Below are 25,468 nucleotides of genomic sequence, written 5' to 3'. Positions count from 1 at the left end.
ATCCATGAAAAGAGGGAGTTGGACTAAGGCATTTTCTAGCTCTAGCATCCTATGATGAAGTCAGGATCCCTGGATTCTAATCCTGTCTCTGTTCTTAATTTGCTTTCAGGTAGGTCTGTTATTTTCTACCTGTAGGTTTTGGTTTCTTAGAATTGAAGCTATTGAACTGATGATCCCCAGCTTTCTTCCTGCTATTAGCTTTCTATGATTGTTTGCATTAAGAATTCTGTTCTTCATGTGATTGAGTTTATCCTGATTCTATTAAAGAGAAAGGCTGGACTGTGCATGGCATGAATATATTAAAGAAAAGTGAAAGGGAAAAACTCAGAAAGGGAAACTAGACAAGAGTGGGCTCCATTAATGAAATTTCTGAGAGAAGAGAATCCATATCAGAGAAAGGATGAAAATATGGATCTTATTGATGTTAAGTTTATTTTCAGCGGATGTTTTGTAGTTAGGTCTTTTAGTGGAGATAGCCAAGGGGAATAGTGGATAAAAATGCCAGAGTTGGAATGAAGAAGCTCTATTTTTCAAATCCTGCTTGATTCAGCTGTGCAACCCTGAACAAATCTCAACTGCTCTGAATTTCAGTTTTCTCATCTGTAAAAGGGGTATAATAATAGTATGTGCCTTATAGAATTGGTTTTAAGAAGTAACACATGTGGAGCAGCTAGGTGGCGCAGTCTGGAGGACTAGAGTTCAAATCTACTCTTAGACACTTAACACTTCCTAACTGTGTGACCCTGGGGCAAGTTACTTAACCGCAATTGTCTCAGCACACACACACACACACACACACACACACACACACACACACACACACACACACACACAAAAGTAATACATGTAAAACACTTTGCAAATCTTTGCATACTCCCAATACAGTGTTTAATCTGGAATTGTAAGGCCTATTTGGTTAGAGTACCTGAAAAAGCCCAATGTCTATTCTCTTAGAATTAGTTTGTCCTAGAGAGAAAACACTTCCATGGCCTTAGGGTGTACCTTTCCTGTCCTAGCCAGACAGTTTTCATCTGAGACTGGAATCAAAAGATGACTAAGGCTTTTCTTGATTTTTTTCCAACAATCAATCCTTCCTACCCATACCCCTGCAAATTAGTTGGTAATTTTTTTTTCTATATGTTTTATTTGTGCTCTACTGAAATTTCAATAAAAGTTTAAGATATGTTTCCAAATCTTAAAATGATATTAAAAGACTGAGGCCTTGAAAGGTAAAGGCCTTCAAATGCAAATAGACATTCTCCTTAAAAGACAATAGTATAGATTCCTGGGCTTAGACAGCACACAGCCTTTGTCCTTTTAGCCTTGGAGCTATGTAATATTCCTCTGGGAGGAAGAGAAGTGAAAATGACTAAACTGAAAGAAAACATCCTGAGGTAACAGGGACTTTTGAATGATGCAGAATTTGTATTAAAACTGAGGGTCTTTGCCCTAATTGAAAGAACTCAAAAACTCCTGAGAGTCCACTTTCTCTAGCACAGCCAGTGACTGAAGATGAGATGAAGACTACCTCTGCCCAGAAAAAGTGAGCTGGGAAGATCCAAGTTTCATCCCTGCATCAGAAATGCCATGAACTGAGAAGAATACAGAAGAATCCAAGTCACCCAGCTTGTCCCTGTGCAGCAGCACTGGAAACTGGTGAAGAACTAGTACAAGTGACCTGCTCTACCCAGCCTAACAGCAGGTGGGCCCAAGAGATTGCTCTCTGGGAAGAAGCTGGGAGATATAAGTGTTTTACAGTCATGTCAGATAAACAGCAGAGCAACTTGTAGCAAACATGCTGGGATACTCCTGAGAAAAGACATGGAGGTGCACTAATGCCTTAGTACTATTTTATGCCTACTCTTTCCTATCTTGGACTCTATTTCTTTATGGGAGAATGTGCCTTTAGTGTTGGGGAAAATGCTTAGTAATTATTCTTCCTGGTTTGGGTTTGTTTTGTTTTGTTTTGTTTTGTTTTGTTTTTGCTATTCTATTGTTTCAGTTTTATCCAATTCTTCATGACCCCATTTGGAGTTTTTTGGTAAAGATACTTCTCCAGCTCATTTTACAAATGAAAAACTAAGGCAAACAGGGTTAGCTGACTTGCCTAGCCAGTATCCGAGGCCAAATACCTCTGCTAATTTAGTCTGTGTTGATTAAGGGGAGGCTTACTGGTTGGAGCTCTTGAGTTATCATTTAAAAAGATAATTACCCACTGAGTTACTCCTATAACTCCAGGACCCAACCTATTATTGCTATAAGTTGGGCAAGTTAGCCATAAGGAGGTATTATCTGTGTATGTTATTTTATCTTATGGTCCCTACCTTTAAGGAGCCTACATCATTTAATTTTTTGGGTTCCTGTGCCTTGAGTGCTTGGCACAGTGCAAGGAATGTCCTTATCATTTAATTTTTTTTGTCTCTGTGTCTTGAGTGTCTGGCACAGTGAAAGGAATGCTCATTTAGTATGTATTTAATAAGTGCTTATTTCTTGATTTACTGATTTGCAGGAAACCAGTCCCACAATAATTCACAAGTGGTTGGTCAATAGTATGGTCTTTGTATCTTTTGGCAACATGCCTGAAGCCTCTTTGGATAAGGGCCCCCTTTTCTTCTCAACTTTCTCTCTTAAATCTGAAGATTTAATTGAACTGACATATGAGAATTCTAATATTCTGTGTGTCTACTGTCCTAAATTCCCCACTTTAGTCCACTCCCAGTTAAGAGTAAATTTGGAAGAGATCTCAGTTAAGTCAGGATACTTAGCACTCTTGGAATTCAAAATGAAATTTCTGGGCAACCTTAGTAACTTTGAGATTGAGAGTTGGTTTTGTAACTGTTAAGAAAAATATCCTTAAAGATAATTAGGTAACTTACTGCAGTCATCAAGAAAAAACCTCCTTTGTTTAACAGTCTAACCAATGATTAGGTTGTTTAGAGTTTTGGGTGTTTTTTTTTTTTTTTTTTTCAATTTTTTTGTTTTGTTTTGTTTTGTTTTTCAATTCTTTAAAAAAAGCCAAAGAGGGATGATCATTGTGTGTTGTCCTAAGACTGGCTTAAGTGCAGAGAATGTCATCTGCAAACGTTACAAGGTAATGGATGTGGGGGAGAAGGGGGAGGGACACTGTGATTCACAGAGACCTGACTCCTAAGGCATATGGTGAGTTATAATCTGCTGAAACGTTGAAATAAGAGCAGTAAATTACCACTCTTTGACTTTTTATTTAATGGGTAATAACATTTTGTTGTTTGATTTTTAAAATTCATTTTTATTGATGACCTTTGTTTATCATCACATACATTTTAAGTCCCTTCCTATTCTACATTTATCTTTCTAAATCCAGTGTTTCCCTTCCCTCTTTCAGAGAGCCATCTTTCTTATCAAAGAATTTTTTAAAAATGGAAAAAAGTTAACCAAAATTAATCAACATATCACAAAGTTTTTTGTATGCAGCATATGTACCATCCCTATAATTCCACACTTTTTGCAAAGAGAATTATCTTTTCATATTTTTTATTTGGAACCAAACTTTGTCATTATCAATAAATCAATCAGCATTTTCTAAGTGTCTACTATATGATAGGCATTGTACTCACTGCTATATTGGTTTTTTCATTCTTACTTCAATTTGAGTCAGTATCTATCTTTCCCGGCTTTTTTGTATCCGTCATTTCTATCACAGTAATACAGTAATATTTTAGTATATGCATGTGCCACAATTTAGCCATTCCCCAATCAACAGATATCCTTTGTTTTCAGTTCTTTGCTACCACAAAAAAGCACAGTAATAAATATTTTAAGAGCAGATAGGTGATGCAATGCAAAGAGTGCCAGGCAGGCCTGCGGTCAGAGACAAGTTTGAATTCAGTTTCAGACACTTACTTACTTGTTATATGACTTTGGACAAGTCACTTAAACCTATTTGTCTATAAGAATGAGGAGGCAAACTATTCCTGTGTCTTTGTGAAGAAATCCTAAATTTAGATACTCAAAAGGGATCATTACAAGTCAGACATGACTAAAAATGAATAAGCAGCAATAAATATTTTGATGTATATGTTTTCTTTGTTTTTGTCACTTGACCTCTTTTAGTAATGGCATAAAATGGACATTTTAGTCATTCTTAATGTATAATTCCTAATTGCTTTCCAGATGATTAAAACAATTTACTTCTACCAACAGTGCATTAGTGTACCCATCAGAGAAACATAGTATTTTCTGTAACTGCCCAAAATGTTCTTAAGAGATGAACGAAACACTTCCTTCTATATGATAGCTATATTTCAGAAACATTGTATGTGTTTAATTATTATAAATCAAATCCTATTTTCTCATTGACTTGCAATAACAAAAATGGTTTATCTCCAGCTCTGATTCAGTCTAAAAAATATTCATTAAGTGCCTTCTATGAGCAAAGCTTTATGCCAGTTGATTTGGAAACAAAAGGATGAATGGCTCAATGAGATACAATTGGCAGATACAATTGTAGCAGACCACAAGTATCTGAAGAAGACACTGTCTTCTGTCTAGTGAAATCTAACTGATGGAAGCTTGAAAAAGTAATTATTCACTTTAAAATCAGACAGAGGTAGGAGGAGCTTTGTCTTGTTCAGACTCCTCATTTCAGAGAAGTCAAAGATTCAGAGAAAGGGTGATTGAACTTAAGACTAGGGAAAGGAAGTTCACTGACCCCTACTATAGAAGATATAATGTAAAGGGCAGGAGGGAGGAAGACAATTAGCTTACTACAGCGGGGAAAGTCCTGGATTTGGACTCAGAAAATCCAAGCTCAAACTACAACTTTGCCACTTATTTAATGTGTGATCTTTTTATATATACTTCTTTATGTCTGAGATTTTTCTTCTTCCCCCTCCATAATTTATCAGCCTCATCCCTTTCAGGCCACATATTGCCCGATAGTAGAAAAAATACAGACTTTAGGAATTAGAGTCTGAAGACCACAGTTAAGAGTCATGAGTTTGCTGCTAATTAGCTGGTGATCTTGGTTGCCTGCCTTGACCTTTCTGGGCCTGAATTCTTATATGATTTCTAAAGCTCTTTTTAGGCCTTGATATTAGATTATTTCTTTTTTTCTTCAAAGGTAGACGGTCATTGTAACTTAATTTTGCCTGCATACATTTGGGGGTGGGAGGAAGGGAAAAAAAGAATTTTAGAGATGTTAGGACCCATATGTCCCAGGCTTTACACATAAGCCATTGAATGCCCAGGTTTAGTCATTCTTGGGTCTAATGGTTTTCCCTCCCAGTTTGTTAGTTGTAAGGAGGAGACGTGGGATTGGTAAACCAAGTGGAGTTAAGGGAGATACCACATGACATGGGGAAGGGGAAGGGGAAAGATACCAAGAGGCAGAGTGCCTTGGAGGACTGACCCAAAGGAAGGCAGCGGCCATGGGATGGCCCATAAGTAGATTTTATGGGGAAATTTAACCTCAGGGACATGACTGAGATTTTTGATAGGACATGGCTCTGCTCCCCCAAAAGAACTAGAGGAAGACATCAGGTAGATTTTCTAAAGGAGGATTTATGAAAAGAAATGGGTAATAATTGCATAAGATCAAATATGTTGGATTTTCCACACCAAAGGAGTCAAACTCCTGACTTTTACCACAATAGCAAAACTACCCAAATTAAAATATAACTGGGAAAATTGCTGGAGACCCTCTAAGAGGGTGGATCTTAGGGTTTTGACATAATTTGGATTTCTGACTAAATGACCTCCTCAGAGGGTAGAACCATGGAGCTAAACTGATCTTTATCAGAGTCTTCTCCCTACTTACCTCAGGGATTACTTCTTTAGTTTCTCTCTGTCCAACATACCATTCAAGACCTCATCAAACAAATAATTTTCTCCTCTTGGCTAGAGATTGGTGGATTAAAGAAATATTCCAGATTTGGCACAACTTGATTTTAGTGATTCTGTGATAGAATAGTTAGATTGATCCATAACTGGTTAAACATCTGAAAATTGAAAATATTCTGATTGATCTAATGATATCAACTTGAAGGGAACTCCCTAGTGGAGCGCAATAAGTTAGAACTCTTTTACTTGGCTCTATTAGTTCAATGATTTTTATCAGTTATGCTTTTGTTCCTATTATCTTTCCAGAATAAAAGAAGATGTCCTTGTTGAATTTATAAATAACTTGAAGCTGGGAGAGGAATAACTAATATATTAGCTGAAAGAATTGCTATCTCATAAAAAGCCTAAAGATAAAGCTGAAACTAAAGACAAAATAATTAAATGTAAACTCATAAATCTGAGGTTTGATGAGTCCAGATGCAGGGTTCTTTCTATATCAGCCCTAGGCTAAGCAAAGGCAGTTACAAATATATGAAGATAGACAATCAGGTCTTACCTATCATCCACTTTAACAATTCAATGGATCCATCTCAATATTTTGGTCCTCTCTCTATTGATATAGAACTGGTATGTCAGACTTAAATAGACGAATAACCTGTGGGCTTCAGGTAAACATAGAAAAACACAAATTAACATTATTATGTTTTGTCATATTTGTATTTATTTTGTTAAACATTTCCCAATTATATTTTAATTTGGGTAGTTTTGCTATTGTATTGGTTAGAAATTTGACTCCTGTAGTGTAAGAATCCAATAGTTTTGAAGTTATGCTATTATTAACCATTTCTTTTCATAAATCCTCCTATAGAAAATCTACCTGATGCCCTCCTCTGGTTCTTTTTGAGGAACAGAACAAGCACATATCTTCTCCTATATTCTTAAAACATAATTAATCCATCTATCTCCTTTTCTAGAATCACCTTGGAGTAGGAGTATCTAGACATCTCTGAGTCATATTGGTTCAAGCAGGCCCTCCTGCCCTCCCAAGCAGTATTGTACAACAGTTGCTACTGTCAGTTTCCTCTCCAAGAATTTTCTACATAAAAGAAATATTAAATGATGATAATGATGTTGATGGTGATGACGATGGCTTTACTTGTGTCTGTGTGTGTCTGTGTAAGATGGTAGCCACCTGTAGGGCCAGGTGGGAGGAGAAGGATGAGGGAAAAGAGAGAGAAGGAAAAAGAATAACTTATGTATTTAAAAGGAAGATGTACATAATAGAAAATAAATTAATTTTAAAATAATAATGATGATGATGATAACTTACATTTTCATAGTGCTTTGAGTTTTACAAAGTGCTTTCTTTCCTCAAAGCAGCCCTTCTATCTTGAAGATTCCAGATGCCATATAGACATATAATATTTAATTGCCATGAGCAAACCTTAAGGATTTTAATTTGCATGAATGCCTAGAGCAATAAGATTTGAAGAATTTGTTCTACAGCAGTTGGGTAAAATGTTTATTTGCAGCTTTCACTTTGCAGTATTAAAAAGAAATGAAATCTAGTTCTCAAAAAGTGTCCAAGTAAGTACTTCCTGGAACCAGGTGCTCTGACTGTATAAGTATAGTGACTAATTTAATTGCTTATGAAACCGCATCTGTGTTCTATGGGCTTAAACCTTGAGTGAGTTTGGCTGGCCAGGGTGCTCCTGCTGGTGCCCTGTGAGAACTTGTAGAAATTATCTTAATTGTATTTATATAAGATGATGAAAGCCTGGGGAAGGGGGGGGCATTTATTTTAAATTGCCTCCCTTGAGTCTCCTGAAGCTTCACTATGATTCAGAGGTGACACTGGGTTCTCCAGTGCAAGTTCTAGCAGGTCCTACTCAACTGGAAATTCTTCAAATTGGGACCCAGTGGCATTCTTTATGCCTGTTATCCAAATTAGCCTAGTTAAGTGGTAAGGGGTTCATCACCAGCAGTTTAGACAATCAATCTACCAATCCATCAAGATCTATCTATTGAAATTCATAGAGAGATTGCAATCTGCACTGTTAGAAGTGTTACTGAAACTGGTGAATCATAAGCCTTTAGGAATATTTTTAATTGGCCAGCCCCCTACTTCTTTATAATTGAGTCTAACTGACTGTAAATGTGCCCTGAACACCAGTAGTCATGGTCTGTTTAGGATGATTTAGTAAAGTTAAAAATCTTGGATTTGGATTCAGAAAATGTGCAAACCTCAATCTTGCTCTATGGTCTGTGTGACATTAGGAAAGACATTTCAACTTCTTGGTCCTTGATTTCCCAAATAAAAGTTTTGTTAAGAATCATATTGAGGATTTCCACTAAGGCAATTAACAGTAAGTAATATTAAGTCCACTGGTGATCTTGGGGGGTTGTTACACCCTCATCAAAACAAAGGGCTTAAATTTAATAATGCCTAAGGGTTCCTTCTAGCTGTTAGTCATGGGCTTTATAATTTTTCATTGAGTTTTTTTAACCTTTCCTCTTTACAAGAGCCCAGGAGACCTGTGTCCTTAGTTGTTCCCATAGTTAAGACTGATGTCCAAAAAGCTTGTGTCTAGCTGGTGTTGTTGACTGTGGTTTCCACAACAAATGAGTCATGAGGTATTTTACCTCTTCCTGTTTTCCAATAGTGCCCAAACTGAAACTCAGAGGACTTTTCCGGAATGCTTGGAACTTGGTTTCCTAGGACTTCTTCCTGTTTAACTGTACTTTATGGAATATTTCTTTAGAAGTAAGAAAAATTCTTTCTTCGAGTGTTTTGTAGGCTACTCCCAGAGCAACCTGAAGGATGTTTTCTTCTTATATCAATAAAAGGAATGTTAGTAAGCCAGTCCCTTAAGCCCATCATCCCTAAGGTGATAAATAAATTACATTCTGTATCTGCTTAAATGTGGTTGTTTAAAGAGGCAGTGTCCCAGGAGACAAGTTCAGGTTCCCAAGTTTCCCTGCATTTGTGATGTGAGTTCTCACTTTGCAATGAAAAGAGTGTTTTCATCAAGGAAAGCTTCTTGACGAAAGTAATTTATTTGAACTGGCCTTGGCATTCTTAAGTCTAGAGAAATCTGGAGCCTCCTAACTTTTAAGGACCTGGGCTATTATTAAATAACTAGAGGCTACCAAAAAAAGGACTTGATTTTAGTGTCTATTTATTTGGTTATGGTACTTTGGATTGCAAAAGTCAGCATTCTAGATTCTAGCCTACCCCAGGGTAGGGGATGGGGGTGCAGTTCCAAAGACAACATATTTCCATGACATTAGCCCAAGACTGCACTCCTTTGACATTCAACTGGAAATAACTACAACTATAGTAACAATAACCACAACAATAATAGTGATAAATCCTTGCAAGCAGGAAAATTCGGGTACACATTGGGTATACATCTGACACTGATTCTGTGACAGAGGACAAGTTACTAAACCAATCTAAGCCTCAGTTTCCTCATTTATAAAATGGGAGTAATAATACCCTAATCTCTAAGTCAGGCGGACTATTATGGAGAATAGATATAAAGTACTTTGCAAGTTTTTAAGTACTATGTAAATGTCAGCTACTGTATAATTGCTATTATAGCATAGTCTTTTTCCTTCCCACATTGGGAATGAATTTAATGGAATGGGCAATGGCAAAAGCACTGGGTCACAAGTCAGGAAAAGCCGAATTCAAATCTGGCTTCAGATAATTATTGGTTATGTGACCTTGAGCAAGTAAGTCATTTAACCTGTTTGACTCAGTTTCCTCCTTTGTAAAATGGAGATAATAATAATACCTGCCTCTTAATATTGTTTTGAGGGAAAATCAGATGATAATTACAAAATGTTTAGCACAGTGCCTGGCACATATATAATACTATATAAATATTATTATAATTATAATTATTATTTATTATGGAATGGTATCAAATGATTTAAAGAATGCTTAGCAATCAATAAATGCCTGTTATACATGCCTGTTGTTATTTGGTCATGTCCGACTCTTCATGATCCCATTTGGGATTTTCTTGGCAAAGATACTGGAGTGTTTTGCCATTTCCTTCTCCGGCTCATTTTACAGAGGAAACTGAGGCAAACAGGGTTAAGTGATTTTGCTTAGAGTCACACAATCTGAAGCTAGATTTGAATTCAAGTCTTGCTGATTCTAGACTCAGCATTCTATCAGTGTGTTACCTAACTTATATATATATATATATATATATATATAAGTTAGGTAACACACTGATATATATATATATAATATGCCTACTACATGCAATATTCTGGTTTAACTGTAGGAGATACATGTAAAAAAGGACATAGGACTTTGCCCTCCAGAAGAAATTTGGTCTTAAGAGAAAGAAAAAAGGTACCTATGACATCCTTATAATACAAAGCAAGTTCTCTTTGGATTTAGAATCAAGATATTGGTTTTAGTCCTAGGTCTGTCATCTGCTTGCTACTTGTGTGACTTCTAGTGGCATCTATTCTATAACAATAGACTGGCATTTATACTTCTTTTAGGGTTTAAATCATTAGCTTTCTTCATCCTTGCAATATCCTATGATGTCTAGGCATTATAGATATTATTAGTCACATTTTGCAGATAAGGAAGTTAGGTTTAGAGAGGTTACATGATTCATCCTTGGTCATCACACTAGTGTCAGAGGGAGGATTTAACTCAGATTTCTCCTGACTCACTGTATGGCACACTTCCTACTACCTCATCCCATCTCTAGGATCAGCAAATCTTTAAGGCTGATTCACAGATTTAAAATGCTTCAAAGCCTAGGATCCAAATAAGTAGTAGAGAAAAAAATTTTAAGCAATTGAAAGGTAGGAAATCACTGTTAGCAGTGGTAATCAGGGAAAGCTTCTTGAAGAAAATTATATTTGAACTGGCCTTGGCATTCTTAAATTTGGAGAGATCTAGGGCCTCCTAACTTTTAAGAACCTGGGCCATTATTCAAAAATTAGAGGCTACAAAAAAAAAAAAAAAAAAAAAAAGACATGATTTTAGTATCTATTTAAATTTAACTTATTTTTTTCAATTCTTTTTCTCTGTAAAAGAAACTTGAACAATTTTTCTTGTTTCACTGGGACATAGAAACCATACTGGATTACATTGTCACAATTGAAATGAGGAACAAGGGCAAACTTGTTCTAATATTCTTAGAGATCATAGATTTTAGACAGAGTAGACATTATAGCTCATCTGGTCTAACTCTTTCATTTGACAGATGAGGAAGCTGAGGCTCAAAGAGGGAGACTGTCCCAAGGTCAAGTCTCTAATTGGAGCAGAACTGATTTGAGCCCAGGTCCTCTGACACTGATTACAGTACTTTGTTTAATACTTACCTTGTATTCTCTGTCTCTCTTTCTCTCTCTGTCTGTCTGTCTCTCTGATTTTCTCTCTTTTTCTTGTTTTGTCTGTCTGTCTCTGTCTCAGTATGGGCATTTGAGGAACTTATGGCTGTTTTATTAAAAGATAATAGGTTTCAGAGTAGAAAGAAACAATGATTATCTAGATAACAGGGATAAGGACTTGATCTATCATTTTGTTAGAGAAAGAAGGGAGGCAGAAATAGAAGAAGAGAGAGAAAAGAGATTGTACTAAGTGCTAGGAATCCTAATACAAACAAACAAACAAACAAACAAAAAAGATATTCACTGCTCTCAAGGAGGAAGAAAGTGAAGAAGTACCTGGATACTAATGCCAAGACACAGTTCAAAAGGAATTTGGAGAGCCATGGGCTGAATCAGGTATGGCGTGAGAAAGGCTGGTATGGGTGTTCGTTCAAATGGAGATTCCCAGTTGAATTTCCCACCAGAGAATAAGGTTGTTGTCCTTTGTGCTTGAAGAGGACCAAAACAGCATCACTATGTTGCAGTCAAGGTATAGTGTGTACAGCAGTGGCTGATCAGACCACTATGAGTTCAGCAGACTCTATCACAGGTTGGGCATAAATAGTCTCTATGTACATTTGGGGTAGACTCTTATTTTATGCATCTTGTGTTGATTCAATTCTGCTTTGCTCCTAGAGCATAGCACCTTCTCTGATGAGGGCCAAGCTGGGTGATCCTGTGCCAGTCTCCCATGTCTCACAATCAGTTCCAAAGTTCTTCAGATATATCTTGAAGGTGTCCTTGTATTATTTCTTCTGACCTCTGTGTGAATTCTCATTAAATAGCATTTTTAGGTAAATATACATTTGACATCTGAACAACGTGATCAGCCCATCAGAGTTTCATTCTCTGCGGTAGATTTGAATACTTGGCAATTCAACTTGAGAAAAGACTTCTGTGTCTGATAGCTTATCTTTCCAAGTGATCTTCAAAATCTTCCTAAAACAATTCAAGTAGAAGTGATTCAGTTATCTGGCATGATGCTGGTATGCTAGCCAGTTTCCTAGACATACAACAACAGACCTTAAGTATACTTTAAGTTAAGTTAAGTAGACCTTAAGTTTGGCTAGGTAGCTTAATTTCTCTTCTCTTCCACACTTTCCTTCAAAACAACCAAAGCACTAAGCTAGCCCTAACAATGTGTGCATCAATCTCATTATCATTATATACATTTCTGGAAAGTAAATTGCCAAAGTAAGTAAACTTAGCCACAACATTCAACATTTCTCCATTTGCTGTAACTGACGGTTCCACATATAAACAGTGTGGTGCTGGCTGGTGGGAAACAGTTTTAAAATTTTTATTTATTTTTAGTGTTAATTGTCAGGCCAAAATTAGCCCAAGCAGCAAAAAATTGATCCATGCTTTGTTGCATCTCAGCCTTAGAGGAAGCACTTAGCACAATCATCTGGAAACAAAAATTTGTACAGTAACTCAAGCAGTTAGTTAGTTTGGGCTAAAACTCTTATAGTCTTTTCAAGCTAAATAATTTGCCATCAATGCTGTAGTTGATGTTGATGTCATTTTCAAGGCCTCTAACAATATCATTGAAAACATCATGCTAAGACTGCATACAACTTCCAGGGGAGAACACACTACATTTTTGTACCATATCAAAAACTTCAAAGACTTGGTTCAGGCACAGGGATATTAAGTGATTTGTCCAGGTAACTCAGCCAGGATGTGATAGAGGCAGAACCTTAACCCAGTTCTTCTTGGCTCCTCTGCTGACTTTTTCTATTGTGCTCTGTGGTCTCTATGCGAACACTTTCATTTTACAATGCATTATGTAAGGCTCAAAGAAGGGAAGACATTATCTCAAGATCATGTTGATATTGAGTGACACATCCAGGATTCAAATCTATATCTTCATTTGGATGCAATTTGCTTTAAAAAAAAAAAAAAAAAAAAAAAAAAGATAATAATTACCCTGTCTACCATGTCTCCCTTGAACCAAGATGGCTACTTATAGTAATGAGCTTATAAATTCCATTGTTAGGTACAAAGCCTGAACAAATTGATAAAGAGCATGTTGTAATGTGATACAACACCAAAATCCTGTGCCTTGCTCTCAAATAACAGTTAATCAGATTCTCTGAGCCTCTGTTGATGGGCTTTGGGACATTTGTGCTATAATTCCTGAAGCAGTAACCCAGATTCCTCTTTATTTGTTGGGAATGAATAATTTAATCCTATTTTTAAAAATTATTTCTTCCACAGATAATAGAGATTAGTCCCCTTGGGTTTGGTAAATTGTGTGTTAAGAAAGCCATTGCCCAAGAATCTCACCCTTGTGAGAGTAACACTTTTGACTTCTTCTTGACAGGCTGCCTTCCAAGTGCAGTCTCTCAAGTTTCCTCTGCTTTTGTGATGTGAGTCCTCAGTTTGCAAAGAAAAAGATAGCTTTCATTTCTGGCAAAGTTGCTCTGGGGAACAAAGGTCAGATTGCTAGCCTACTTTGGGAGTTCTAAGAAATGACAAAAATCTTTAGAAATTCCTGACATTTTGAGAGTCTACCTAGAAATAAGGATAGCTAGCAGTTTTTTATTGCTGGAAAGTTTACAAAGCACTTTATTCAATTTAGTAAGCATCTGAATGCCCTACTGTGTGCTGGACACTAAGCTAAGCACTAGGGTTACAAATAAGAAAAAGACAGCCCCTGCTCTCATCCAACGGGCTTTACAATCTAATGGAGGAAGACAACAAGACAACATATAAAAGAAATCTGGAAAAAAAGATGGAAGTGACACTAGGGGATACTTGGGGGTGGTGGGGGTTCTTTGCATTTGAAATCAAACAGAGCTGCAGATGGAAAGTGGGTGGAGTGAGCTAGAAGTCCAATTTTTGTCCTTTATAAAGGAAGGTTTGGGGAGGAGTTAAATATTCCATGCTCCTGTCAGAGGGGAGAGGGGGCGGAGAAAGGTGGGAAGGTGTTGAGTATCCAAGGCTGAGTTAGTATAGTAGCTTGTTGATGAGATATAAAGGTATCAGATTATCCTGAGAGGAGAATCTTGTTCCATAGAGTTGAAATTAAGCAGAAGTATAGATGGAATACATGCATATACATATATATTCATATACATGTATGTATATATGTTAAGCAGAAGTATAAATGGAATGTGTGTGTGTGAATTTCATTTGGTCTTCATAATAATCTTTATTATTCTTTTTCCAACACTCACATACATTTTACAGTTAAGGAAACGAAGTCTTAGAAAAGTTTAGCATCTTGTTCAGGGTCACATAACTATTAAGTTTCTCAAGTTAGATTTGAACTGATGTCTTCCTGATATCAGGTCCAACTTACTGTCTCCTGCACCAAACAAGCAGAAATATAATGAAAAGAGCGTTGGATTTTGGAAGCAAGAAATTATAAATCATAGGATCATATATTCTAGAGCTGGAAGGAAGTAATTGAATCTCAAACTGTTTTAAAAATTAGAAAACAGATGCCCAGAAGTTAGATAATTTGCCCAAGGTCATACAGCTAATAATTACCGGCAGAATTGGAATCCAGGTCTTTCTGACTTGAAGTTTAGTACTGTCCATTGCATTATACTGCCTTTGGGGAGATGGGGTTATAGACTGCCATCTATTACCTCTGTGACCTTAGTGAGTCATTTAATTTGTCTGAAGTCCCATTTCATCATCTGTAAATTGAGAGGGTGAGAGTAAATGGATTTTTTGAATGGCTCCTCCAATTGCAAAGCCTAATATCCTATGACCACTTGATGAAGATACTGTATAAGGGTGCCTTGGCTTGGATACAATTTTGATCAGATGTCCTCAAGTCTCCAAGATTTTATGATACTATGACCTCTACATCTTATGATTCATTATAGCATAAGATTCTTATAAACTAAAATTCCTGATAGCAAAAATCAGTACAACCAAGAAATCTTATCTCCACGAGATCAAACATATGTGATGTCTTTGAGATGACAGATTAACAGTGCAGCAAACAAACAAAAAAAGAACCGGTTTCTTAAAATGCAAGAAATGACTTGGGTCTTAGCTGAAGATTAAACAAACCACAGAATGGAATGGGGCAGAGCTAGGAAGGTGAGACTCTGAAAACCATTCAGTGATTGATACCTAAGTATTGTTCATCCTTCTCATGAGTTTCATCTCATTTCCCACTACTTGCCACCATGGAACTTGTAGCCCTATTAGGTCATCCTCATTATTATCCTCTATAAATGTTATGTCAGTTTTGTCTTTTCTAATTTTGTTGTCAGTTCTGCTTGAAATATTTTCCTCCATCCTCTTTGCCTGCCCTTCCCTCTTTAAGGCTTAATTTAAATATAACCTTTTCCAGGATATTTTCTTAAATTCCTTTTATCCATATGGAGCTACTTCACTCTTTGAATTCTAATAACACTTATCATTTGTATCATAGCTTATCTTCTATATATTAATTTATATTATTTTCTCTTTGGTTCTTGAGGATAAATATAATGTCTCAAGTTTTTCCTGTAGAAGACTGTGCAATGAAAAAGATAGTAAATACTGACTGAATGGAAGGCAGGCTAGTAATAGATAGATGTTTATTCATTGCATTCTGGTATTGCTCTTTCATCCTTAAGAATATGCTAAGTGTTGGCACTTTCAGTTTTAAAATTGGACACAGTAAGAATTAAATAATAAAATATACAGTGTGCAGGGGTGGGGGACTATAAAGAAAATTGAATTCTCAGGATTCTAGATTCACATTAGATTTATATAACATAACCAATATCCTCATGGTGAATTATGCTAAACTAGTCCATTTGGCATCCAGAAATTAAAATGGGAATTCTATTCATTTTTACACATAACATTTTTAAAATCAGTCAATCAATATTTATTAAGCATTTACTGTGTCAGATACTATAAATGTTTGGGATAAAAAGACAAATTGAAATAGTTCCTGGTCTCAAGGGTTTTCATCATATTGAATGACTTTGGAGCACATTCAATGGTGGGCAGCTAGAATGGGGCAAGTACTGAAAATGAATCCACATGAAGATTATTTGGGAGAAAATGGAATTATTTAGTTTGGAGAAGAGAAAACTTATAAGAAACATGATAGCTAGCTATGAATATATGAAGGACTATCATAGAGAAGAAGGATTAGATATACTTTTGGCTTGGTTTGGCTCCATAGGCAGAAATTGGAGTAATAGAAACTGCAGAAAAGGGAGAATGAGCTTGATATGTAGAAAAATTTACTAATAATTAGAGCTGTCCAAAAATGGAACGAGTTGCCTTGTGTGGTATTGAGTTCCTAGAAGTAATTTGGGAATAACTGTACTAGTAGTATAGGACAAATGTCACCAATTTAATCATACTACTAAATAAAACTCCAGAGAAGTCTGCATTATTTTGGTGCCATCTTCCAAAGGTGTGAAATGAGTTTATTCATTCCAGTGACAGTGACTGAGGAAGAAAGCAAAGTCAGTCAAAAGAGCTAGATCCTTGGGAGGGCATCTTGCTGTGTTGGCTGGGTGTGACTGATGGGTCTGACTCACAAAAGAGCTAATACTCTTCTTCTGGGAAATGGTCTTCTAGTTACTGCAGTGTGACAGAAACAGCAGGTGGCAGTAGTAGCCAAGCAAAGAAGCCACAGATGATTCTAGAAGCAAATTTACTGTCTTATCATGGATAGAAATGGTTGAGAAAATGTTTTTTAAAAAATAAAATAAAAATAAAACATTTTTGGTAAATCTCTAGAATATTTAAAGTCTATAAAAATAGAAATCCTAGATGAGTTACAAGTAATAGAACACCACACACACACACACACACACACACACACACACACACACACACACACACACACACACATATATACTATTATCCCTGAAACTATACCAAGATTTAAATTACTCTATAGGCTACAAATATCCAAAATAGTTCTAGTACATATGAAATATTTTATGGAGACAAAATGGCGTATTAGTTCTCTGTCTCTATAATCATAATAATAATAATAACCTTTACTTTGCCAGGTTGTTATGAAGATTAAAGGAGATTTTTTTTTTTTTTTTTTTTTTTTAGTGCTTAACGCAGTACCTGTCATGTGGTAGGCTACGTATATTAATGTCTTTTCCTTTTACCTACCTTCTCTCCCTCTGTCTCTTTCTCTCTCCTTACTCCCCTCTCCATCCCTTTCTTTTCCTCTCTCCCCCCTTCTTTTCTTCCTATATCCTGGACAAGTCATTTTTCCTAGAGTTGAAGCCAGGCCAGAACACTCCCTGCCTCTGCAGCAGCATCTTGCTGCTCCTCAGCAGAGTTGCTGATGTTATCTGACGGGCTGTTCCTATTATCTTTTGCTCCTCTATTACACTGCTGCTGCTACTGTCTCATCTCATCACATGAGTTTTAATAGTTTTTTTGTAAGTTAGCTCCTAGATCCAAGGTTTTTTTAGGGTTTTCTTGTCAGAACAATAGCTCTACTCAGCCAATAATGAAAGAGGGAGGAGGAGAAGGAGAAAAAGGAGAAATACAGAAAGGGAGAAAGAGGAAAAGGAAGGAGGAAAAAAGGAGAGAGAAACATTAATAGTCTTTCACCTCATCTTTACATCTTAAGCCAAACAAGAATTCTTCATACAGTTTTCTCTCAAAAACTTTGAAGCTAAAACTTCTGTATGAGTCCAATTCCTGTTACTCTGGGACTCTTTACTCTTCCGTTAGGAAAACGCCTTGGTATGCTCTCCTTAGAAGGTTAACTATAATATTTATAGACTCTTTCCCTCCATTATAAAACAGAGTTGAGAGGGTGGGATATGTTTCAAGTTGGTGTATTTTATTTTTCCTTCTGTCTAATAAAATAATTTCCTTCCTAGGAAATGTGGAGGGAAAGCTGCGGTGGGAAGGAGGGAGGGGAGGGCAAGTAGGGAACACTGGATATCAAATCAGAAAGCTTGGGTCTACAGCCTGACCAAGCCCTTTACTCAGTGTGTGAACTTGAGCAAGCTCTTTTCTCCTTTCCAAGCCCCAGTTTCCTCTTCTGTCAGATGTGGATGTTGTGCTAAATATCTGGAGTATTCTCTCAACTTCTAAGACCTAAAAACCTAGGAATAAGTCAGTGTCCCCAAGAACAGGAAAACTAGCGCTGGGGTGGGGTGAATCAAGAAGCACACTACCTGCCAGACATCCGTGGAAGGACTTTTTTTCCTCCAAAGGAGCCCTAGGGGCAGAAAGGCAAAGTATAATTAATTAATTAGAATATGGTGAGGACACAGGTACTCTGACATGTTGCTCCTGCAGAAAGAACTTCCAACAACAGGCTTTTCAGGTTTCAGAGAGGCAGTATAGTAAAGTGTGTAGAGTAAGAGGACTACAATCAGGATCTTGGATCCTTTATTTGCTTGCAAGGAGGTCTTGCTCAACCTATGTAACCTGGGGGTCTCAATTTCTTTTCTCTAAAATGCAGAGGTTAGATTAGATGGTCCATAACAGGGGTGCTTAACAAACATTTATTAAGCATCATGTACCAGACACTGTCATAAGCATTTTTCAAATATTATCTCATTTCATCCCCATAACAATCCTGGGTAGAGAATGCTATTATTATCCCATTTTATAAAGAGACTAAAGGTGACATAAAGTTGTATCCAGGGTCACATACTAGTCTGAGGCCATGTATGAATTCAGATCTTCTTGACTCTTGTCCAATGCTTTATGCTCCCATACCATTTAGTTACTTTTAACCTTTTTGTGTATGTCATAGACTCTTTTCAGTCTGGGAAAGCCTATAGACCCCTTCTTAAAAGGGGTCTATTTTTTAAGATGCATAGAATTAGAAACGAAATGTATTATGCTGAAATGCAATTAACAATTTAAAAAATAAGTACACAGAAAATCCAGATTCAGAACCCTTAATCAATAAAGTATCTTTCTCTGAAGTTGTGTTGTGAAACATCTTGCACTCTGATAGTCTAGGAACTTGGGTCATTTAGCTCCAGTTCTTACCATTTCCCATTGATATCCCAGAATTGTCTTTGAGTGTAAGAAGGGAGACATTCTTCTATGCCAGAGGGAACCTATTTTGGACATTTTTCTGCTTCCATTTTAAAGAAATGGCAATGATATCCTAGCAGATGAAATCTACTCCACTGACTAGGGGTTGAGGAAGAAATGAATGCTTATTTATTCTCCTCATGGCTCTGTCCTTCTCTAAAGAGTTTTGTGGAAACAGGGGATTATATTGACTAGTTTGACCAAATTCACTGTTAGGGTTTGATTCATTTTCAAAACTTTACAATAAAACAAGGATAGGGATAGGTTACAGATGTATGAGTTCATTGGCATGAGAGTTCATTGAATCCCTCAGGGGAGGATCATCCCCTATGTCAATACAAGTTGACACTTTTTCTATAACTAGGGTACTGTTGGTAGAATCATGAATTGATCCAGCCATTGTTGAAAGCAATTTGGAGCCACGCCCCCAAAGGCACTAATTGCACATACCCTTAAATTACCAACACAGTGCATAAGCCCCAAACAAGTCAAAAAAAGAGGAAAAGTATATACATATATGATTATGCACACACATATAGTTTAACATGATTTAACATGTACAAAAACATATACATTAGGTTTGTTTGTTTGTTTGTTTGTTTGTTTTTGTGATAGCCAAAAATTGGAACTGAAGGGGTATCCTTCTCTTATGGAAATGAAATAAGTTGATATGTATGAATGTATTACAATATTACTGTGCCATAAGAAATGAAGTAAGCAGTTTTTCAGAGGAAGTTGAGAAGACTTTATGAGTTGATGCAGAGAGCAGAACAAAGAATGATTTATACAGTGATAATGACATTATTGAGGAAAATTTCTAAAGACTAAAAATCTGATCAATACAATAATAAACTGCAGGTTAAAAAGAACAAATATGAAACATGCCACTCATCATCTGACAAAGAGATGATGGGATTTACAATTTAGAAAACTATATGCATTTCCAGTGTGGCTAATGTGAGAGTTTTTACTTAATGGAGAGAGGTAGTAGGAAGGAAAAATTAATTTTTAAAAATACACATTATTTAAAAGAAAAAATTACAGAGTTATTGTGATGTTAACTAACTTGCCCAGGATCACATAGCATAGCATGAGTGAAAGACAGGAATTGATCATAAATATTCCTAGTTCCAAGCCCAGTTTAATAGATTAATAATAGTGTTTGCGACTTATGTTATCCAAAGAGGTTCCTTTCTTGTGGGATATGTGTCTCTGTGGACAAGCCTGTGTCCTGACTTCTTTTCTACCTCTATTCTTGACTTTAGGCAAGATCTCATCCCTTTACCATTACTTTTTTATTCCAATTGGGATTCATATAGGAGACAAATGATGTATGCTGGAGGCTTTTCCAGGAGGCACATGTGCTCATGGGGTTTTTACTGTTTCCTGTCCATCCAACAAACTGAAGAGCACAATTAAAAGAATTTTGGCTATTGTGTGATTTTTGAGGAGGTCACTTTGCCTATGTGGGCTTTGACTTCATTCAATTCATTTCAATCCAATAAATGCATCGGCTGCCTACAGGGTTGTTATGCTGGGTACAGGAAGTACAAAGAGGTGAAGTCAAAATCGTAGATTAGTAGGAAGGAGTACATCAAGCTCCCCTAACCCTGAAACTATCCAAACAGAGCCAGAAAATGCACCACACTGATTCCTAATAGGAATCCAAGAAAGTGTCATAATAAGTCTTCCCCCCCCCCCCAACCCATGTGAGCAAAAGGAGACAGAGAGGAACAAAAACACTGAAAATCAGGTTTAGCCAGGAACACACAACAAAGAGCACTCCAGCTCTCAAGGAGAAACTGTACACCAGGACCAAATGAGATCCCAGTTCTATAGTGGGTACTGCAAGGGGAGGTGCCCTATGGCAGTTCCATTGCCCACTTCTGGGTCACAGATCCAGGGTGCACTCAGGAGAGGGGACTTCTGACCAGAGGTGGTATTTCAGGATAAGGAGTAGCAGCAGTGTACCAAGAGAAGAATAAGGTTAGAAGCCAGCAGCAGCTGGATTGTTCAGACTCTAAAGAGCAGAGCAAAGTCTCAGTTCTAGCTTCTAGTCCAGTCTGAAACCTGAAGAGAAATAATCAGGACAGATCAAAAGGGAACTTTCATTTCTGTCGCTTTGAACCAGTAGAGCTTTCCAGTTGATTGATAGTCGCTGAGTGCAACAGTAATCTACTATTGCTAAGACCCAAATCCAAGGCAAGAACTTGTTGAGCTCAGACTAGATCTGGGGAATGGGTACAGCAATCAGATATTTCCCAGGATCAAAACACTTTGGGAGCATTGAAACAGTCTCAGCTGTCTTTGAGATTCTAGAATAATGCAGCACTTAATATCTCCCAAAAAGCTGCAACAGGACCAGTCCAGAATTTTCTCCAGAAGTATATAGAACCCAGTTCTTAAATCAAGTCCAAGATAGGAAGTAGGCTAGAAGAGTGATCAAGAAAAAATGATCCCAGTAAAAAAGTTTTATGATGACAAAAATGCTAAAAACACAAACTCAGAAAAAAGCATCTGTAAACAAAGATGCAAGAAAAACACAACTTGACAAATTCAACTAGAATTCCTGGACAAGTCCATGCAAGAGTTTTTCTAATAAAGATTTTTTTTTAATTTATAAATGAAATAAGAGTGTTAGAATTTTAAAATTAGAAAAAAATGTGGGAAAAGATTGAAAAAGAAATTAACAGCTTGCCACAATATTTTACTCAAGCAACAAATTTCCTGAAAATTAAAATGAACCAAATAGAAACCAATGACTATGAGGAAACAACAAATATAAAATTAAAGTCAAAAGGCTGAAAAAAATAGAAGAAAAGGTAAGGTATCTCCAAGTGAAAATAACTGACTTGGAAACAGATTAAGAGGAAAAAAATTAAGAATTATTTGACTAGTCATATGCTAGTTCATGACCAAAACCAACTCTTTGACAATAAGAAATCTTAAAACTGCCCAGAACTCTTAGAACCAGAAAAGAAAATGAAAATAGAAAGAATCCACTGATTATCTCTTAGGGAAAAAAAAAAAAACCCAAATGAAAACTCATAAGAATATTGTAACCAAATCCAAAGTTTCCAGGCCAAAGGAAAAAATACTGCAATGGGGGGGAAGGGGGGGGAAGAATTCAAGTACAAAGGTCATAATCAGGAACACGTGTGATTTAGTATCCATAAGTATAAAAGAATGGAGAGCCTAGAGTACAATATTCCAGAAGGTAAAAACAGCTAAGAATAACCTACCTGGAAATTTTTAGTATAATCCTCTAGAGGAAAAATTAATCTTTCCTGAATTAGAAGACTTCCAAGCATTCCTGATAAAGAGACCAGAGCTTTCAAACTTTGCAGTTCAAACACAAGACTTCAGAAAAATAGAAAAAGGGAAAAGCGGATGACTAATCATAAAGGACTAAACAAGGATTTAAATATGGAAGAATGATACATGTATCCCCTCTGCACCTTTCATCATCAGGAATCATAGAGAGAATTTCAATGGACAAAGTCTGGGAGTGGTTCTGTTGTTTCCTAATGATCTTAAGAGGAAAATGGAAAGAGAAGAAGGGATACACTAGAGGATGTGGGGCATAGTTAGAAAAGGTTCACAAAATTAAGGTATGCAAATAGATATTGGTCCAATCACGAAAGATGGATTGAAATGGCGTGCATGGCACTTGAACCTTATCATCTGAACTGGGCAAAGGAGGGAAGAATTCATATCACAACATACACTTCACTAAATGGAGAAATAGGAAGGGAAAGGGAAAAAGGATAAGGGAAGGGTTAATTTTAAGCAAAAGTTTGTACAAAAACATTTGTAGCTTTTTGGGGGGGGCAGCAAAGAATGGAAACCTGAGACAATACTCATAAAATTGGAGAATAGCTGAGCAAGTTATGATATCTAAATGTTATAGAACACCATTATGCTATAAGAAACAATGAAGGGGTTAGTTTCAGAGAAGTAATTACTAATATGAATTGATGCAGTGAAACGAGCAGAACCAATAGAAATTTTTTTTTTTTATTGTGACAACAGTATGCTAAAGACAAACAACATTCTGAAAAGAATTCTGAAAGAATTAAGGACTCTGATCAGGAAAATGACCAATAATAATTCTAGAGAACTAATAATGAATAATGCTACCCATCTCTTGATTAATAGCTGAAAATCTCAGAATGCCAATTAAGATATATATTTAATATACCCAATGCAGAAAATTTATTTCATTTAAATACTTGTTCATTCTTTCAGTCATGTCCAAGTATTCATGACTGTATTTGAGCGATTTGCATATCTTTATTCAGCCCATTTAATGATGGGGAAACTGAGGCATACAGGGTTAAGTGACTTGCTCAAGGTCATACAGCTAGTGAGTGAGTGACATTTAAACTCATGTCTTTCTGACTTCAAGCTAAGCATTCAATGTCTATTGCCATTTACTTAAAGATGTATTTGATGAATTTTGTTTTCATTTGGGAGAAAGAGAGAGAGGGGGGGAGGGGCAGGGTTTTGCTGATTAAAAATATATGTAATTCAGCAAAATAACTGTTTGGGTATGTATACATATATTGTATTTAACTTATACTTTAACATATTTAACATTTATTGGTCTACCTGTCATCTGGGGGAAAGGGTGAGGGGAAGGAGGGGAAAAGTTGGAACAAAAGGTTTTGCAATTGTCAATGCTGAAAAATTACTCATGCATATATCTTGTAAATAAAAAAGCTATAATAAAAAATATGTAATTTTAGGATTAAAAAAAGTTTTTTAAAAACAAATGAGGGAAACAGAAAGAATCTGACATGTATCCAAACAAATATAATACAAGATCACTCTGCCACCTTGCTCAGGAGAAGTAGAAAAGACTTTCATGATAAAGTACCACCTGGACTGAGCTCATCCTTATGAGGAATTTTTGTAATAAGGTAAGGAAAGAATCCATTTCTCAGGTTGGAGGCCTTTGTAACAGTACCTTGTTAGTAGAAATAGGACCAGATTAGGAATCAGCTAGCAATGGAATTTTACTAGTATTTACAATGCATAAAGGGGAATAGAATGAAAAGCTGCAAATATATAGATTGGAGCCAAGTTGTGAGGGAATCTAAATGTCAAGCTAGCTTCGTAGTTGTCATTTTATCTTAGAAACAATAGGAAACCATAAGATATTTTTGAATGAGAGTGCATGATGAGCTCTTTAAATTAGAAAACTTGTTTTGGTAGATGTACGAAATGACAGGTGGGGTGGAAAGAGATTGGAGGCAAGATAGACAAAGGCAGATGGTCTCTAAGGTCCCTCCCAGCTGTAACATCCTATGATCCTGTATCTAACCCAAAAAGATGAAATAACAAGGATTGTATTCATAGTTGAAGGCTTCCCAAAAATAGCAAAATTGGATCTGTACTTATTGTTCTGTTTCTCCAGAAGGGCTTCTTGCCTATTTCATTGTTTTACTGTTGACAAGGGTTTGTTGGTTCTTTCTCCATTTTAATCCCATGTGATAGAAGGAACTTTGGAATTATCCAAAGGAAAAGAGCAGAGCTTGGGAGGGAAGGGGGGGAAGAGGGTTAAGCAGCTCTGTATGTTAGAAGCAAAAAAAGGAAGGAGTGGGAAGAATACCATTATGCTTAAAATAGTGGCCAGAAGCTTAAGCGATTCCAAGAATTCTGTTAATATACAACTAACTATTTCATTCGCTCTACTGTCTGCCAGAAAGTCTTGAATGAATGGAGTTTTATGTCTCATTCAAATCCAACAATTTTGGCTGCAGCCCAATTCCTGCCCTTTGGGAAAGGCTGGCTGATTTGGGTGCTTGCAGAGGGCCCAATACTTCAGTCTTCCCCTGTTTTTGTTTTTTTTGTTTGTTTGTTTGTTTTTTGAGAGACATCACAGTATAACAGAATGAACACTGGGCTCAGAATCAGAGGATGTGAATTGCAGTACCCTGTGTGATTGTGAGCAAACCTGTTTTTTCATTTGTAAAATAAGGATTTGGGGCAGCTAGGTGACAAATAGATGGAGTACCTACCTTAAACTCAGAAGGACTTGAGTTCAAATCCAACCTTGGAGCCTTTCTAGCTGTGTGAACTAGGTGTGTATAATACATAACCCTGTTTTGCCCCCAGTTTCCTCATCTCTAAAATGATCTAGACAAGGAAATGGCAAGGTATCATTGCCAAGAAAACCCCAAATGGAGTCATGAAGAGTAACTGGGAATGACTAGATTGATTCAACTATAGC

At 36.5% G+C, this 25,468-nt stretch overlaps 1 protein-coding gene across 5 annotated transcripts in view; it reads left to right on the top strand.

Annotated features, from left to right (window-relative positions):
- Nucleotides 1-25,468, top strand: part of HPCAL1 (hippocalcin like 1) — a 175,292-nt gene that overhangs the window by 89,950 nt on the left and 59,874 nt on the right. The window contains exon 3 of one of the 5 annotated variants that reach the window (XM_074288248.1): nucleotides 1,495-1,702. The exons of the other annotated variants lie outside the window; for them this stretch is intronic. The gene's annotated coding sequence lies outside the window, so the exon portion shown is untranslated. The remainder of the gene's footprint in view (nucleotides 1-1,494; nucleotides 1,703-25,468) is intronic. 5 annotated transcript variants of the gene reach the window in all.

The sequence above is a fragment of the Sminthopsis crassicaudata genome, chromosome 2 (genome assembly GCF_048593235.1).
Source record: "Sminthopsis crassicaudata isolate SCR6 chromosome 2, ASM4859323v1, whole genome shotgun sequence".
In the NCBI taxonomy this organism is placed as follows: Eukaryota; Metazoa; Chordata; class Mammalia; order Dasyuromorphia; family Dasyuridae; genus Sminthopsis; species Sminthopsis crassicaudata.
The sequence above is the reverse complement of the archived record's forward strand: the minus strand, read 5'-3'. Positions and strand labels throughout refer to the sequence as shown.